Source organism: Mus musculus, chromosome 1, assembly GCF_000001635.26.
Source record: "Mus musculus strain C57BL/6J chromosome 1, GRCm38.p6 C57BL/6J".
In the NCBI taxonomy this organism is placed as follows: domain Eukaryota; kingdom Metazoa; phylum Chordata; class Mammalia; order Rodentia; family Muridae; genus Mus; species Mus musculus.
This window is the reverse complement of record NC_000067.6, coordinates 40415880-40435686: the sequence shown is the minus strand read 5'-3', so window position 1 is coordinate 40435686 and position 19807 is coordinate 40415880. Positions and strand designations below refer to the sequence as shown.

At 40.8% G+C, this 19807-nt stretch overlaps 1 protein-coding gene across 4 annotated transcripts in view; it reads right to left on the bottom strand.

Moving 5' to 3' along the window:
* Window positions 1-19807, bottom strand: part of Il1rl1 (interleukin 1 receptor-like 1) — a 60555-nt gene that overhangs the window by 29732 nt on the left and 11016 nt on the right. The window contains exon 1 of one of the 4 annotated variants that reach the window (XM_017319082.2): window positions 11603-11767. The exons of 1 other annotated variant lie outside the window; for it this stretch is intronic. The gene's annotated coding sequence lies outside the window, so the exon portion shown is untranslated. Of the gene's footprint in view, window positions 1-6056; window positions 6155-11602; window positions 11768-19807 lie in introns of those variants that run through there. 2 more of the 4 variants (XM_006495741.1, NM_001294171.1) reach the window with 2 other exon arrangements.

Sequence of the window (19807 nt, the reverse complement as noted above, 5' to 3'; positions counted from 1 at the left end):
GGCCAAAAAGTGGGAATGGGTGGGTAGGGGAGGGGGGGGAGGGTATGGGGGACTTTTGGGATAGCATTGGAAATGTAATTGAGGAAAATACGTAATAAAAAAATTTTTAAAAAGATTTCATATGTAGCTAAAATAATTATAGCAGTGTAATGTTGGCACAGAGTTATAATACATAGTGGACAAAGGCAGAAAATGAACACCTAGAAATAGACTCAGAGAATGATCTGGCATTTCACGAAACTATACAAGCAAATGTATGGGGAAACATCATTTTCCAACACATGATGATAGAAAACTGGCTATCTATGTGGAAAATTTTCACACACACACAAAATTAAAATCAATCATATTTTATAACATTAAATCTCTTTGACTTAGTACAGGAAAAGAACTTAAACCATATACACAGAAATGATGTCACTGATCCTAACAGAATGAGTAACTTAGACTTCGCCGAAGTTAGAGTGTCTGTTCTTCAAAGGATATTGAAATTTAAATATGCTAACCCAGAGTTTCTGATAAATAAAGTCCACACATTCTGAAGAATGACTTCTATAGCTATAATTCACAAAATTCTCTTTAAAGCCAATATAGAGAAAGTGAAGCGGGTAATTAAAAAATGAGGAAAAGATCTAAAGTAAATTTAACAAAAGAAAAAATTCATCATTCAACAGTGAACTCATAATATTCAGCATTATCAATCATTACAGACATTAATATAATTAAATTACTATACAATTCTATTTCACATCCAATTTTTAAAAAATCCTAGCAATACCAAATATTGGAAGGTCATGTGTGGTCCCAGCTCTCAGACATTGCACATAGATGGCCATGAGAGCTTCCACTGACACCATGACTGCACCACACTACAGTCATTTCTGATTAAACATTTGCTATAAGAACCAAGAATCCCCCTGTGTATCAGCCTGAGAGAGATAATAATGCATGCACACAAACAAGTCCTCTGTGGTTGTGTGTCTTGATTTATATAAGAAACACTGGCCATGCAGCAACGTTCACCGGAATTTACATGAACAACCATCTGTGTTCACAGAACGCTGCCCAGCAATAAGAGAGAATAAAGCACCAATGTGTGCGACATGAATTAATCCAAGAAACATTATACTGAAAGAAAGAGGTCATACTTAAAAGACTCTACATTGTGTAGCCCAGGGATATATATACTCTTTCAAAACCACAAGGGGTTAGGCAATGTGAAAGGCAAGGATGGATGATTATCTGTAGAGGTTGATGTGAGAAGGATGGGGGGCGGGAGGGAGATCACAATTGAGATGAGGGTCGTCATCTACACATGTGTGGAAACTTATTGAGCTTCATGTGTAAAGTGTATACATTTTGCATTTTAGACAAACAAGATAGAATATCTAAAATAAAAAAAAAACTGCAACATTTCTCAGTACTTTAACTCCTAGTGAATTAAATCACATTTCCACAAACAAGCCATACCCATAATACCGAACCTGAAAATGACTCAGAAGTCTATCCACAGAATGGGTAAGGAAAAGGCAATAGTCACTGACAAAGGGAAGGAATTGCTGCTGTAAGGACATGGTGAACTGATGACTCTCAAAGACAGCATGATCTGAAAGTATGGAATCATTTCAAAGTGAACGAGCAAGCTCTTCCCCAAAATATCCCAAGCGAAAGTTGCCAAATACAGAACAGTATGTACGGTCCTTATGTGATGCTGAGTAGTGGGGATTACAGATTCTGGTGATGAAAACGAGAAGCCTTGTGGATGGTTCACTGGAAAGGGAGGTGACAAAGGTCTGTTTCCTGGGAAGAAGAGACATAGCCTGTGCTGGGTGTGGCTTAGTGGACAGAGACAGCATCCAATTTCATTCAACAGGGTGTATAACCCTCCCTTGACTAGAGACTTCCTTCTGTACATGTGACAGGAGCTCACAGTACTAAAGTCAGTTCTGGGATCTGCCACAGCAGGAGAAATCCCTACATGTGGTTGTAGCCACATTATTTTACCCCTTGCCACAATTCCTGGAGGAACAGGTGACTCAATAAAAATTCCAAGGACAAGTTGTTCTAGGAGGAATTCTTTTGATTCATGTTTTGAATTGATTAGCATTATTATTGTATGTGATGTGGTAGCACATATGTGGTAATCAAAGGATAACTTGCATGGAATCAATTTACTTCCTGTACCTTTACCTAAGGACTGGGAATTGAACTCAGGCTGCGAGGTTTGTACAAGTGTCTTTACCTTCTGAGTCGTTTTGCTGGCCCCTCTATCCTGGATTTTTCCTCTTCAACCCTTTGGAAAAGTTTTCCCTTATCATTTTTTTCAGTTTTCTACTTAAAAGTAAGAGCAGTCAGCCAGATTTATTTCCAGTTTCTTAGATGAAAGTATAGATGACCTTAAAAACATTTACCAGGTCCACAGCACATACATTGACAAACCAGAGTGACAGCTCTCCACAGTGAAGGGCATGCCTCATCCAACAGCCAGCATCATGACAACCAGAAGGGCAGAGATAGACTTCCAAAAGGTACACTGTGCCTTTATTGTGATAGAAATCCTGCCTCAGTTTCCCACCTGCTGCTCTTTAGGATCAGATTCAAGATGAACTTATCAACTCCACATATTTAAGCCTGCCAGACTTTTGAACTCTGGACTTGCATGATCCTATTTATGTATTAGTCAAAGAAAAAAAAGCATAGATTCAGAGATGCCAGGTAGAAAGATGACTACCAATTGGTTCTGCTGCTTCAGAGATTACTAATACAGCATATATCAATACAAAACCAACCCAACAGAACTTGTTTGATCTCAGATTATTTTCAGTGTAACTGGTCAACCATAGACTAACTTCTTTACCTAGGGCACCTGACAATAATGCCAAGTCTTCATTGCTGCCACTGAAAAGTAAAGATGCTTATTTGCTATGCATGCTGATGTTTCTATGAACCAGGTTCATTTTGAGTTCTCCAAGTCACTTTGTTGGGGAGATGCAATGCTTGGAGGATCTTTGATTCTGCACAGGGCATGACGAACAGGAGAGAGCGGGTCATCTGCTACCACCATGCTACCTTCTCAAGTCATGTTTGTAACCATCAGTGCTGCGGTGGCTAATACTGATGGCCAACTTTAGAAGAGCAAGAATCACCCAAGACAACCAGGACAGTCCCTATTGGGTTGATTGAGGTGGGAGGATCCTCTCTAATAATAAATAATGAATAAAAATTCACTTTTAGTGACTCCACACATTTAAAGTAAGATATGTGGAAATAATCTTTATAAGATAGTTGGTGGTAGGAAGTGATAACAGACATTGGAAGAAAGCCAGGTCAAGCGCCTGAATTTTGAGGGTTTCCCAAGAAAGGGTCATGGGGAGTATTTAGAGGACTCATTGGTAAGGAGTTCCAGGCCTTAGCATTTTGTAGAGTGAAACATATCAACTCTGCATCAAACAGGCTTTCAACTGCAACATGTTGAACCTCAGACTGCTGTGGGGGTTAGACACGGGTCATTGCTTCAGACATTGGAGATATAGGAAAGTACCAGACAGAACAGAGGGATATAAAACCACCTTATGTTATAAACATTATTCCCCAGAAGCAAGGGATAGCAGACAGCATAAGTAAGTAAAAGATCATGTACCATGATCTAAAGAGAAAGGCAAAGTGGACAGGTATAGCAAGGTAATTCTACAGCAGATGATCTAAGAAGGCTACCTAGGATGGTGCCTTGCAGAAAAACTACAGAAGCACAGCTCAGGCAGCTCAGGCAGAAGGACCAGGCCAGCCTGGAGTCCTGCTGAAGATGGATGTCCCAGGTCTGACAGTCAGAAAGGTCCTGTGGCCCAAGTGAAGCAAGGAAAGGTGGAGATATAAGAGCAAGTCAAAGAGTCATCTCCTGACTCCTGAGCACTTTCACTAAGTGAGTAGAAACCCAGGCAGATTTTAGGCACACGTCTGTATTTTGATGTAGGCTCTAGAATATTCTAGAAAATATTTTTAAGGCTAGAAGTAAGTATGGAGGCAGGAAAGATAGACGTGTGAGGCAGAAAATACCCTTGCTTCATGGGAAAATAGAGGATAATAAACAGATCACTGGCATTTAGGAAGGTATGTTTGCTTTGAAAACCTGCCCTCTTACAGTTAGTTAGAAAAACAAACATGATAAACAGAAAAATAAAAGATTATAGTTTTCATTCGGATTGGATTTATTTGGAGATGCTGGGAGTTGAGGAGGTCATTAATGTGCTAAGTTCAGACTTGATCACCGAGCTACATCTCCACTGCTTAGAATATGTATTCAGAAAGAGAAGAGGAAGTGACATAGTGTTAGTAGTTGAGAGGCCAAGGCAGGAGGGTTCACCTGTTCAAGGCCAGCTGGGGCTACATGGCAAGACTCTGTCTCAAAAGAAAAAGAACAGATACGGAGAGATGTGGCTAGAAGGAGAGAGAGAGAGAGAGAGAGAGAGAGAGAGAGAGAGAGAGAGATGGAGGGACAGAGGGAGAGAAGGAAGGAGGGAAAGAAGGGATGAATAAACAAATGAACCAACCAAGCAACCAATGAAGGAATGAAAATACAGCAGGCAAACATGTAAATGTTTGTAAGGACCCGAACCCATCCACACACTAGCTTGTACTAGTGTTTGCTTAATAAAATGTTTTTTAATCATTAGAGCTCTTAAAACCAGGAACACGCCCTTCCTGCCCATCACTCTTCCTGTAGATTCAGTTGCTCTCTGGGTCCACAAATATGTAGGCACCCAGGTAGAAAAATGCCTTAGGACCAAAATCTTTCCCTCAACAACTTAATCAGAAATAGGGAGAACCCCAAACTCCTCTGGAAGATCTGACACTTTCAAATTAGCAGCCCCAGCACCCAGATAGCTGGACAAATAGAAGCATGTGCTCAGAGCAGGAAAGGGACACATAACAGTGATGAACTCTGACAGTATTTCTTGTTCTCTCTTATCACAACACTAAGGATTCTACACCCAATTCTTCTTTAGAAACCACCCTTTGAGCTTGGTGTTAGCACCAACATGCTTGCTGGCTTTCTAGACAAGGAACCCAAGACTTAACAAAGAGTCCAAGCAAATGAATACAAGATCAGGAGTTGAACACTAGGTTGGGGGTGTGACTCCATGATAGAGCACTTGACCACTATGTATGAGGTGCTAGGTTCAATGCCCCCGAGCCCCAGTAGACAAGAAAAAGAACATGAGTTGGATGCAGGATAGCATAAATCTGAACTGTCTGTCTCAGTCACTCTCTGTAGAGAATGGTCAAGGTGACATCTAGATGTTCAGAAGGGGACTAGCCCAGTGGTGTGCCCAAAGTCTGGCAGATATAGAAGTGCACTTCCTCTTTGGTTTTTTTCTTTTTTAATTTCTGAAAGTAACTACAATGAAAAACAGATGTTCAGGGGGAACGTTTGAAGTCCAGTTCTAGGTTATTTTGCTGTACACACTCTTCTGGTCACCTTGAGAGGAACAAGAAGTAGACTGTCAGCCCGATTGTCAAAGAAGGCACCAGGACGGCAGGAGGGGGAGGACGGGTGGGGGAGAGCTCGGTGATTCCTGACTCTCACATAGACTGATTATCTCACTCCCACCATCCCTCACTGTCCCCCTCACAGCCCTCTCCCCTTACCCTACAACCTCATACTCAACACTTTCATTCAGGAACACTTCACTACATCATTTCCAGAATTATCTGGTTCCCAGGGATGATCAAGAATCCATGAGCACTCTAGACGCATGCTCTGAAGTTTCACATCCTTCCAGAGTTTCACCCCAATCCTTCTCAACACTGCAGACCAAAATCCCATCTCACACACTAGAATTCAAGAGCTCAACCGTATTGCTCTGTGCCTTGGGTTTTGCTTGTTGTTGATTTTTTTTTAATTCCCATTAATAATACTATCTTTCTCATAAGCAAAAGTTGTAGTGATTGTCATCTTTAACCTAAGTTTGTATTAGAAAGAGCTTTTCCCTTTGAGATGAAGCCATCTTTGATTAAATGAATAATAAATGAATAAATAAACCTTGAAAACTACTCACCATTAGCCAGAGGTCCTAGCCATCTTTATTCCTCAGCTTCGAACCACCAGAATTTGTTAACTGCAAAAGGTGACTTCTCTAATAGTTTTATGCAAATACAGTTGCCACCCTATCTCTAAACACCTCCCTGTTTCCTTATCAGTTACTTTACAGGAACCCAGTAGCTGATAGACAGAAACTGTCTCTGGTAACTCAGAGATAGCTGTTAACCATCTTCACTCATTTTACTGTTTGTCTTAGACATTTGACACAATGTACTTCCAGTTTTACCCTTATCTCCATGGACCTTCAAGTATCATCAAAACAAAAAAACCAGCCCAATTCCTGCTGGCTGTAGGTCTCTTGCTGTCCTCAGAGAGCAGGTAGATAGACCGAATTCCCTACAGCTGTGCTCTGAGGGTGACACCACACAGTTCTGCAGACAGTGTTACTCTTGAAACGTCTGTGTCAAGGTTTTGAAGAGTCTGGCACATGCCATGTACTTAAGTGAACAACCAGCTCTTTGTATACTGACTAGGCTCACATTATCCCTTGTAGCCTCCACCCACTGACAGGATGCTCAGAAGATAATCATCTTACCCAAGCCACTGGCTGGTACAAGCGAAGACAGAATCCAAAGTGCCCATAACTGGATTCTTTCCACCTGTTCCCAAATGGCCTCTCAAGTCCTTATAAGAAAGATTTTATGAGTTCACGTCAAGTGTTCTAGAATACTAAATACCAACTCTAGTTATCTATACAATTGTTTCTCTTCACATTAGTAGCTTTTGAACCAATGGGTTGTGTAATTTACTAAAGCCCTCCATATGGAGGGAGAACGAACTCTTTAGGTACATCCTGTTTTGTCTCTTACTTGTTGTCTAATTTGGGGAAATTTTTGTTTTAGTCTCTCAAAATAATCTCTTGTCCAAAATGTATGATTGCTGCTAAATAAATAACCTCTGTAAAGATAATCTATATTAAAGTTTCTCTGCCCCAAACATGAACATTACTTTTGGCAAAACTACATTTTAAAAAAATGAAACAAACAAACATCTTTAGGATTTATTTGACCAGGCAGAGTGCTTGAAAACTCAGCAGATGTCACATCTGGCTAAGTCAGTAATAAGTGTGAGTTAGAGCCTGGGTTTTGATCTTACGCTTCATTGGTTGTTTTGTATTTTATTGTTCTGTTTTTGTTTGTTTTTATATTTTGATTTGTTTGTCTTTTGTCCTTGTGTCAAGAGACCAGTTACCCACATTTCTGCGGTTACTGGCATCATGAATAAAAGTTGAAAAACCAGCAAGGCAATGCCACCAGAATTTTACTGTGTCGTCTCCACACAGAGTGTGACATTATGTGGAGTCACCTACCCTTTATTCCCCATGGCATGAGAAGGGAGAAAACATGAACAAGCAGTCAACCACACACCACCTACTGACTGACATGCTCAACATTATCCCAGACACAAGTGATCAATCACACACCACACACTGACTGACTGACATGCACAACATTAATCCAGATACTCAAAGAGGCACGAACATGAAACACATTCTTAGCCTCATGGAATGCAACCCTGTAAGAGCTGGGAAAGGGGCCATAACATTTCACAAGCCTGAAAATATAGAGTTCAAACTAAGATATTTGAAAAATAAAAATTTTGAAAACTAGAATGGATTGTTCCAAAATTATATGTTTGCTTGTTGGCTTGTTTTGCTTTGCTTTGCCAATTTGACCCAATCCAGAATCATCTGGGAAGAAGAAACCTCAAGTGAGAAAAGTCTCCATCATATTGGCCAGTGGACAAGCCATTGGGAAATCTTCTCATTTAATAATTAATGTGGGAATAGCAGCCACTGCGGATGGTGGCACCCCGAGACAGGTGGTCCTTGGTTGTATAAGGAAGCAGTCTGAACAAATATGGAGAGCAAGCCAGTTAGCAGCGTTTTTCTATGGCCTCTGCTTCAATTCTTGCCTCCAGGTTTCAGACTGAGATCCTGCCCTGGCTTCCCTCAATTATGGAGTTGACAGAGAAGAATCAGATGAAATAAGCCCTTTCTTCCCCAAGTTTCTTTTGACCTCGGTGTTTATCACATTAACAGAGATCAAGCTAATGTGATAGTCTTTCCTCGTGAGCAGATCTTTTCCCCATCTGCTGTTGTGGTTGGCCTATGACTCTACCCTAAGTCTAGATCTCTTGATATCACTTGTCGTGAGTATGACAATAACAATGTTGAAGACCGTGGCCCGTGTCAGTGTTTAAGAAAGTGGTTATTTATCTTTAAAACAGTCTTCATCAATCCTTCGCATTTATGTCTTTGGTACTCTCTAAATGAATCGTGGTGTCCTCAATGCTCCCGTCAAAGTCTAGAGAGACGAATGTTAAGGTCCATCCGAGCTAGAAATAAAAAGGTCTTACTGGAAAAAAAAATATGTGAAAATACTAAGTAGTTCTGTATGGATTTGGTATGTGTCTATTTATAAAGGCTTTGAAAGGTGTGCATCTCAAAGACTGCTAGATCACATCCATCTCAAAGGGAGAGTCTAGTCCAACCATCTTGGAAAGTCTCCTCAAACCAGAAGGTCTTGGATGTCCCCCATCCAGCCTGATATACCCTCATTTTCCATCCAGCAAAAAAGAACTATACCTCTTAAAACTAGGAGTCTCTAAAGAAATCAGATGCAATCAAAGGTGTTTCTGAGGATGGTAAGATGGCTCATGAGTAGTCACTTGTCTTCAAGCTTGACAACCTGAGTTGTCTCCCCAGGACCAACATGAGAGAAGAAAAGAGGGAGTCCTCTGGCCTCCACAGGTATTCTGCTGTGTGTGCACATGCATACATGTGTGCCCCACCCTACCCTACCCCCCCACACACACACACACCATCTCAGCAACAGAAAGCAGTCACAGATATAACCCCAGAAAAACAGCACAGACGTAAAAAGTGTCTCAAGACTAAATGTCCTAAACCTAAAGAGAAGCTGGGGATTCTGTGTGTGTGTGGGGGGGGGGGGGGGAGGTGGTTCATGAACTTGTAAGGCACGTCTGAAGAAGAAAGCAAAGCCGAAACACATCTGTCACAAATCATCAGTTAATGGTGAATGCCATGCAGGAGGAGCAGCCAGGGGCAAGTGAGCTCCCTGGAGATGGTCCACCATTTTGCACAGCTGTGATAGATGCACCTGGGAGAGGTAAAGCCTCTTGTTGGTGCTATGGTTTCTCGTGTTTGCCATCGCTACTTTCTTCATATATCTAGCATAGTATGACTGGTCATGGGAAGACCCTCATTGCCTACGGTCTGGTGTGTTCTCTTCTTGGAAGACAGCCCACTCTATTGGGCAATTTTCCTGTAGATCAACATAAAGATGAAATTTCATAAAATGATATTGTTTATATGAACTAATGATTTTACGGAATTACTGACTTGATGTAAACAGTTTTAGGAAGTTAGGGTAATAGAAAGTTTAAAGAGATAGCTTAGGTTGTTTTATCCTTACAATTAAGAATGGGATGCAGACCCTCCTTGTAGAATAGTAAGGGCTGCATAGGTTAGAAAAAGGAGTACAGTGAGCTTTCATGTGCTGTGAACGTGTAATTGTACTTGGAAGAGGAAAATAGGTTTGGGACAAGTTAGCAATCAAAGAAAACATTTCATTTTAGGTTGAGTCTGAGTTCCTGGATCTTATGATCTAGGGATGTGGCCATTGGTTTTGGTGTGCACCATGAAAAGACAGGGTAATGAGCAAAGAACAATTAATTCTATTGTGAGATTATGATGTTTTGCTTAAGAATGTTGTTGCTTTTTGACCTTGTCTGAAGAGTGTTGCATTGACAAAAGAAGTATCAGGAAAGCCAAAAAAAAAAAAAAAAAAAAAAAAAGAAAAAAAAAAGAGTAGAGAATAGATGATTAGCCAGTTTAACTGTACAAGACTTCAAAAATGAGACGTAAGCCAGATGATGATCTGTTTCTTGGGAAATACAAATTCTCGTCAGCTAAGCATAGGGGAAAAAAAAAACTTCCTATATAGACTGGCTTGCTTCAACTTCGTTAATCAGTGACAAAAGACTTATTGCTTTGGGGTTACGATGAACTTGTAGAGAGAACGATAGACAGGAAATGTGTAGTTAGGTATGAGTTTCAAAACAAGAATACATAATCAATAATTCTGTGATGATTTTAATCTGGTTTTGAAGTATATGTTTCCATGGCGATTACTTTTAGAGAATATGTAATTTGTGGCTATGAAGAAATCTTTTTCTTACATAGAGAATTTTGTCTTAGGTTGTATAAAAAGGCTAAGGGGGGAAGAGTTGTTGAAGTCTGCTTATTGAAGCTTTGCTCCATCCAGTGTGTGTGTGTGTGTGTGTGTGTGTGTGTGTGTGTGTGTGAAGTTGTTGCAGCTTGCTCATTGGATCTGATTTCATCCACTGAGCATGTGTGTGAATGGGTGCCTGCTTTACATTGGCTCAAACCTCCACATCACCTCCTTGGTTCACTGAACACAATGTTGGAGCTGGGTCTCCAAAACTTTTCTAGAAGGAAATAAAACCTCAGCTTTGTTTTGTGCTTACAAAGTAGTAAATTCGTTTACAACTCTTACAATTTCATAATGGTGGAGGCAGGGTTTGGGAGGAGTCTCCTCATGGACAAGAACTGAATTGGCCTGGCCAGTTGCCCTTTGTGAACTCCAGTTTGCTAACCTGGTCTGCAGAGGGGAAGACTGGACCGCAGTAGCTCCTGTCCCCATCTTTAAAAAGTTAAAAGTTACAATCAGATGAGAAGTCTGGGTCTCTACCCTTCACTCTTACCACCTCCCCAACCCTCCCTAAGTCCACATGATTTCTGAGGCCAAGAATCATGCTTAATGGAAATGCTCACTTGGAGAAAAATAATCTCCATCTGAAACTTTTGATTTTTACATTCTCTATCTCAGAGCAAGAGAGAGACGTGGGGAGGGAAAGAGAGGAGAGGAGAGGAGGGGAGGGGAGGGGAGGGGAGGGGAGGGGAGGGGAGGGGAGGGGAGGGGAGGGGAGGGGAGAGGAGAGGAGAGGAGAGGAGAGGAGAGGAGAGGAGAGGAGAGGAGAGGAGAGGAGAGGAGAGGAGAGGAGAGGAGAGGAGAGGAGAGGAGAGGGGGAGGAGGGGGTAGAGGAGGGGAGCAGAGAGGAGGGGGAAGGGAAGGGGAACACACAGCCCTCCTCAGACTTCATGGTTTCTATAAAACTTGCAAAAATCTTTCCATATTTTAAGAAGATTCTTGTCTCTGCCTATTCTTGGATAGATTAAGCAACAGAATGACCACTTGGAAACTAATCATGAGCTCTCCAGAAAAGATATGATAGCAAGCCTCAGAGATGGTTCCAGATGAAGTTTCCTGCTTACCCCTTCTGGTCTCCTCCCCACATTTTACCACGGCAGGCCAATGTGACCAACACAAACTGAAATGGTGGGCCATGACAATCACATGCCATCATCTAGTCTCTCTTCTCGGGAATTGTTCACCCTCAGAGCAGCTCAACTTTATTGCCCTTATACAATGTCCAAAGCTCAACTTCTACTCATACCCGTGGTCCTCGTGACATCTGTGACATCAGGATGTTGGCAGCACTGAAGTTTCGATTATCAGAGGAGCTTCCGCCCTTAGAGATCATTTCACTGCTCTTCAAGGAATATCTGACCCATTCTGATGAGATAAGGCTTCTTCTTGTTATGTGTTCATTCTGTGCATTTGACAGAAACAAACTCATTTCACACTGGGAGGAAATATTTTATTAAGTATCACCTAATACCTGCCATACCCTTTCCTGGGCTGCAATTGCAAACTTGAGCCCCCATACCTGGATACTATATTCATTTTTATCAAGTAGATTTTGTGTGTGTGTGCATATACATATATATAACATTTAATTAATATAACATTAAAATATAATACACTTAAATATATTATAGTATAATATATTTGAATATATAATATATTTAATGACATATATAAATATATAATATTTATTTATTTATTTATTACATACACACACACACACATATATATATATATATATATATATATATTTATTTATATATTACATACACACATATATCCTGGAATAAAGAGAGTCATTGAATAATGATAGAGTCAAGTTACCTCATATTATAATAAGCATACAGATTGTGTTCCTAATCTCAGAACTTTGAAACAGGAGAAGGGAACTTGAAAATTCAACAGCAGATATGAGAATCTTGAATCATAGCCAGACACTTTAACTTTCTTCTTTCAACAACAGTTAAAACTAGGTAGAAATCTTCTATTTACTAGGAGATAGAAGAGTTCGAAAGACTGTCCCACAAGATCTCAAAACTGACATTTGATAGAACAAAGTAGACACGGAATTCTCCATCTCATAATTGCAAAGAATGTCACTCGACAATAGTCAAATTAATATGAAAAATATGAATAAAATAAAAATAAAATAATAAAATAAGATCCATGACAAGAGGCAATGAAGAGGGGCTCGCAGCACTGACTGCCTGGAAGAGAAGAGAATGGCAGATTCCAAGGAAGAGTCTTGACCACCACCTAAGGAAGTAAGAAAAATGTAAATGGAGAAATTGAAAAAAAAAAAAAAGTCAAGAGAAAGGAAAGGAAATAGCATCAGCCCAGGGGAAAAAAAATGGAACAGAAAAACAAAAGTCGAGGATGCCAAACACTGGTTTATTGAGATCATTAAAGTTGATCAGTCTCCCTCTAGTCATGCCATAGAAAAGAAGAAAGGAAGAAGACACAGAGGAGCCCTGTCAGGGGGAAGTCATTAGCACTGTAAGTTCCTACAGATATTCAGAAGGAGAATTCAATCAGTAAAGACAACAGAGTGCCAGGCTGAGACACGCACCAGGACCGGTGGGTTTTGTGTGCTTCCTTCTTACAGGAGCTCTGACTTACAATGACCAGCATAGGTGCTCTCGTTGGGAGGAGAGGGGAAGGGGCGGGGAGGGGGAAGGGGAAGGATTTCACAAATGTTCAGCTTGCTAGCTCTCTCTTGTGAGACTATGCCGGGGCCTAGCAAACACAGAAGTGGATGCTCACAGTCAGCTATTGGATGGGTCACACGGCCCCCAATGGAGGAGCTAGAGAAAGTACCCAAGGAACTAAAGGGAACTGCAACCCTATAGGTGGAACAACAATATGAACTAACCAGTACCCTGGAGCTCTTGTCTCTAGCTGCATATGTATCAAAAGATGGCCTAGTTGGCCATCACTGCAAAGAGAGGCCCATTGGACTTGCAAACTTTATATGCCCCAGTACAGGGGAACGCCAGGGCCAAAAGGGGAGAGTGGGTGGGTAGGGGATTGGGGGGGTGGGTATGGGGGACCTTTGGGATAGCATTGAAAATGTAAACGAGGAAAATACCTAATTAAAAAAAAATAAAAAATTTTTTTAAAAAAGAATACTTAATTTAGCCAGGTGTGGTGGCGCACGCCTTTAATCCCAGCACTCAGGAGGCAGAGACAGGCAGATTTCTGAGTTCGAGGCTAAGCCTGGTCTACAAAGTGAGTTCCAGGACAGCCAGGGCTACAGAAAGCAACCCTATCTCAAAAAAAAAAAAAAAAAAAAAAAAAGAATGCTTAATTTATCAATTTATCAGGTCAGTTATATGTCAATAAAACTGCAAATTCTCCAAGTATTTTAAAAGGCAGCTTGTGCTAGGATCTCAGTGTATACAACACATACACAGGTCAGCAAATGCGCGTGTATAGCGCATGTACACTTGTGTGCATATGAACGTACAGAGAAATGTACAGAGATGGTAGAAAACACCTAAGAACGAAGAATCACAAGTTCCTGGCAATGTCCAGGTTAAGATGGTGGGTGGCTTTTCCCCTTCATTTCACTCCTTTGGATTTACTGTTTCCAAAAATGCAATGTTCAGTGTGTGTGTACAGATTCCAGAAAATGCATTCACACTGCCAATTTGTCAGCATTTGCTGTAACACACATTTCTATGTTGACTCTGCAGAAAAGAAATGATGATCACTTCTAATCCCAACTGTGGGAAAAGAGATCACTGCTACTGCGTCAAGGCAGAATCTAGAGCACAGAAGAAGCCTGCAGCTAACCACGAGTAGCGTCTGGGGAGATCAGCAGCAGTGTGCTTGCAACATGAGTGAGGCCCAGCTCAGGGTTCTCAACTCCCAAAACAACCAATGGTCAAAGATACAACCCTACAAAACAGCACATCTTTAAAACGTGGCTCAAGATCAAATGTCCCAAAGCCAGAGAGAGGAAAGAGAGAGAGAGAGAGAGACAGACAGACAGACAGACAGACACAGACACAGACACAGACACAGACACAGACACAGACACAGACACAGACACAGACACAGACACAGACACAGACACAGACACAGACACAGACACAGACACAGCAACACAGAGAGACAGAAAGACACAGAGAGACACAGAGACATATAGAGATGCAGAGATATAGAGAGAGACAGAGACAGAGAGAGACAGAAATTGAGAAAGAGCAAGGGAGGGAGAAAAGGGATTTTAAGACAGGCTCACTGAAGGTTATTATTGATAAGAGTATAAATTTTGGCTCTCGGACTTCAAGGTGAGTTCATGTTCTAGATAAACACAGGAACTCTAGGTTGGGACTGCCAGTTACTGTGGCTCTGCCTCTCAAGTGATGGGGTAGCAGCCATCCACCTTATTTCTGGCCAGCCTTTTTCTCAGTGACATCTAATGTAATTCAGTGAGTCTGGGTTTTCAAGAGACATAAAGAAGAGCTCTATATAGCATGTATGTGTCACTACATGCTCCAAAGGTCTGTTCATCTTTTTTCTGGGATAGTCCCTGGAAATTTCTTCTAACCATTCTTCAGCACTCCGCAGATGTGATCTCCAAACTCTTGGTGTAACTTTAATCCTGATTGCCCATTTCGAGCAGTCTGCATCCCTAGCTATCCAAGCCTCCGTTTGCAAAGAGCAGATATGAATACTGATGCTAATAGTTTTTAAAATAATATATTTGTTTTTAGAGCATTGACAGGCTTTTGCCTGTTTGTATGTCTGTGTGAATGCAATCAGGTCCCCTAGAATTGGACTTACAGACAGTTGAAAGGCACCATGTGGGTACAGGAGTTGAACCTGGGTCCTCTAGAAGAGCAGCCAGTGCCCTTAACCACTAAGCAATCTCTCCAGCCCCCTGATGCTAATTATTTAAAGATCCAAACAGCACATTTGGTCCCCACATGCTTTTGATGCTTTAACTTTTTTAGAATGTATGTGAATACGGGGACACGCTTGTATGTGCACGTGTATGGAGGGCAGAGGTCAACCCTACATGTTACACTGTCTTCCTTGTTTTTGAGATAGTCTCTCTATGGCCTGAAACTGGCCAAGCAGGCTAGGCAGGCTGGCTAGTGAGCCCCAGGACTCTATTCACCTCTTCTCCCTCCCCAGTACTAATGACAAACATCACACCAAGCACAGATTCCTAGGTCACTAACACTGGCCCTCAAGCTTGCTTTACCACTGAGCTATCTTCCCTGATGGCATTTTACTGTTTTATTGTTATGTTATGTTTTGTTTTGTTTTGTTTTGTTGCTAAAGAAACCTTTACCAGGCACATTTTACAATTCCATGTCACATGCCTCAAATTTAGTGAGTGATGTATTCTTTGGTTGGTGGTTTAGTCCCTGGAAGCTCTGGAGGGTCTGGTTGGTTGATAATGTTGTTCTTCCTATGGGGTTGCAAACCCCTTCAGCTCCTTCATTCCTTCTCCTAACTCTTTCACACTCATGATGTTTGGCTGTGAGCATCAGTATCTGTATTTGTCAGGCTCTGGCAGAGCCTCTCAGGGGACAGCTATACCAGGCTCCTGCCAGCAAGCACTTTTTGGCATCAGCAATAGTGTCTGAGTTTGGTAGGGGAATGCCAGGGCAGTGAGGTGGGAGTGGGTGGGTGGATGGGGGAGCCCCCTCATAGAAGCAGGGGAGAAGGGAGATGGGATTGGGAGTTTGAGGAGGGGAAACTGGGAAATGGGCTAACATTTGAAATGTAAATAACAGAGAGAGAGAGAGAGAGAGAGAGAGAGAGAGAGAGCTGGAGTACCAGGTAATTCCTGCTTCCGTGGCAACAGGCACCGAGACAAATAAATGTGATAAAATATATAAGAGCCCTTGAAGAAAACATAGCATTCCCACAAAATAGTTTTAAATTCTATACATTAATAAAAAATCTTAGGAGTAGAAATCCTCCAACTGTGGTTAAAAAAAAAAAACAAGACAAATCAAAACAAACAAACAAAAACCATAACACTTTCCACTTGGAACCAAAGCAAATACTCACACAAACTAAAGCCAATGGGAAAGTTCCTGGCTCATGCCAGCTTTTAACACCCCTAACAGATTAAGAGACTTTTGTCAGTCAATAAAAGTATATATTGTTTAAAAAAAAGAATCACAACATCCAAAATAAAAGTCATAAACACTCAAAAAACATATAAATATTTTGAACCCTTGTAATAAAAATGCAGTTTAGACTCTTAATATATTTTTATCTACCAAACAGATAAAAGAACACACAGCAATTTCCATCACTTTATGACAGAAAAAATTCCATCCTAATGTTTTAAAGTCATGAGGTAAGTAATAACAAAAAAAACTATACATGAAAATATATCATATATATACAAATATATATGTATTCTGTATGTATACACACAGAGAGAAAGACTTAGGGTTCATCTTCTGATCAAACGAATTACTTCTCCAGGCAAAATCAGAGAGGATTTCTGGTCTCCTTCTCAGACACCCCATCAGCCTAGCAGCATCCTCTAGAGAGTCTCTGCCTCCAGCACAATTTTGCTATGTGATGCCAAAGGCCAAGGTCAAGTAGCAGCCTGTCTGAACTACCATAGTGTACTTTTCAAAAATCAGCTGATGTGCCTCCAGATAAGATAAGCTTCCTGGTAACGGGTGAGGAGGGTTAGATAAGTTAGTGCGGAAGTTTGCAGAAGTCAAAGTGGAGGGAAGGAGAAGGGCAGACACTAAAGGGAGGATCCCCTTAGAAATACTCACCCCCAACTTCTTCCTCGGTGCAGACACTGACCCCCGAGTAAGTTGCATGTCCAAAGCCACACGTTAATTCCGAATAAACCCAGACCCAGCCCAGAGATGGGAAGGGCCTTTACATAACGCTGTTCACTTGTCTTTCAGCCCAGTTCCCTCCTAGAGGCACCTATTACCTATTCCACCCAGTCTTTGGGAAAATCACATGGATCCTAAGTACACCATAGATACCTTGTCTCCTGAAAGATGTATGAAGTTTTTGGGTGGCATTCATATGAACACACTGTGACAAGCACTGAAAATGTGGGGCAATAAATAATACATCCTCTAATAAGAAACTGTATAGTGAGCGTTATGAAACATGTATTATAGAGTTAAGCTAGTAATCACCTGTACTCCCTCCATAGAAGACAATATGGAAAAAGTTTGGAAATATACTGTTTAAGCTTGATTGTTAACTTGATTGGATTATTAAGAAAGGCCTTGATTTGTGGAGATCAGATCTGGGTGTCTGGGATGACCTTTCTCAACAACAGTAACATGGCAAGGGCTCTGGCCTCATTGACGATTGACTCCTGTCCATTCATAGTATGATGGTCTCCTCATAAAGATAGTAAAAACACACATAGAAGGTCTTTGGGTACATCACTGTGGTATGTCTGTGGGGCTATCTCTTGCCTGAGCCCATTCCTGGATCCCCTTCTGTCTGTGTGCTGTAGTGAGGTGAGAGTGTCTCACCCCATCCTTCTGTCTACATGATTTTCTGCCCAAGCATATGATGCTGACATAGTCATGGACTAAACCCTTAGAACCACAGCCAAAGAAAGTCTTTGCTCTTTTTCACTACTCAATGCAACACAGAAGTAACAAATACACAAAAGGTGAAGAACAGGTAGTTAGTGGTAGACGTGTGTATGCTTATTTTAAGGAAAAGCTCCCTTCTTGGTTTCCAGCATGATGATAGCACACAGATTGTACCTCTGTCCTGGTATAGAGTAATTTCTCATTTGGCAAGCAAAATCTTTGTCCTACTCATTGAATTAGACCAGAATCATATCTTCAATTGAATATACTCAACTCCAGAACAGTGTAACAGACTGACCCTGTTTCAACCATGACAATAAGGGCCACAGCCCAAAGGAATGAGGATAGGTGAGCTAGCAGGAACCTAGAAGTCTGAGTGGCCTCCTGGTACAGCTCCATCTACCATTCAGCAAACATTCACCTACCCAGGGAATGTTCCCCAAGCAAAGAAAGTTAGATTGAGATCTTGTTTAAGCCAACGGCTTTGGACTATGACTAATGCCCAAGATGTCATGTGTACACAGTGGCTTAAAGTTGTTGGTCAAGACTGATACTATGAAGTATATTTTGCCCAGGGGCTGTCTAGTCATTTTTCCCCAGCTATATGTGGTAGAGGAAAGGAAATGACCAAGACTTAAGGCCTGAAGAGAATAGTTTGTAAGCGTCTCATTTTCTCTTCTTTATAATGTCTCCTTCTTCTTCTTCCCAACTAGTTTGAGGGTTTGTAGTTGCTTTGATTTGCTTTGCTTTGTTGGAGATGGGTTTTGTTATGTACGTCATCACTCAGACTCAAGAGCCACCTTCCTCAGTTTCCTGAGAGCTAAGGTTACAGGCAAGTGCCTTGGGGCCAACACAAGTCCCCTTTGTGAGCACTCAGGTTTTGTGGAACCTTCACACATAACAGTATATGCTGCATGGGGTGGGGGGGGGGGTCTGCATGTTCATTTTGCTTGTTCTATGTGCTAGCATCTTGACCTAAGGTCATGTGGTATTCAGGAGATCTATGAATACCTATAAGACAGTATTCAGTATTCTTACGCAGCAGTTGGGGTTTTTCAAAATCAAGTCTAAAAATGTGCTTAAATACACAGAACAGGAAATTACTATGTATGCTTAGTAAAGTTATTTTCAATAGAATTATCTTGTTATTGTTTTAACTGGTTTCATCTCTTGGTTTAATGTATGTAAACCTACATGAGTTTATGTATATCATGTCAAGGAGCCTTCAGAAGCTAAAGAGAACATGGGATCCCTTGAAAGTAGAGTTACATATGACTATGAACCACCATGTGGGGACTCAAACTTTGGTCTTCTTCTAGAAAAGCAACATGTGAACCATCTCACAATCCCAGGATTTTCTTGTTTTGTGACCAAAAAAAAAAAAAAACCAAAAAAACAAACAAAAAAAAAAAATCCATCCTCAAACTCTAGAAATCTTCCTCTTTTAAAGGTGCATTTAGGTTTGTAATCTTAAATCAAATTCTTAATAAGTTTATATACAATTTTAAGCCTATTTGTAACATTGAAATTCTTAAGAAAAAGTAACTTTGTAAAAATTAATTCATTTCCTGGAAGGGTCTAAGTCAAAGTACTTAAGAAGGAAAGTCAGATACATTAAATTAATAATTAGAGTTTAAAACAGTTATAGATATTTGTCCTGACACATTTGTAAATGGATAGCCACATGTTATGTTTTTAAAATGTGCTAGGCTTAAAAATGCCTTAATATTATTTTTATCTTCTGCTTAAAAACTTTACTGACAAACTGAAACCAATATAAATCCATGTTTTCTACCTCTAGGTCTACTCTTAAAGGGACTCACAATATTTATGAATTTACTTATATATTTATGTGTATGTGTGCCTGAGTATGTATGTGCACCACATGTGTGCAGAAA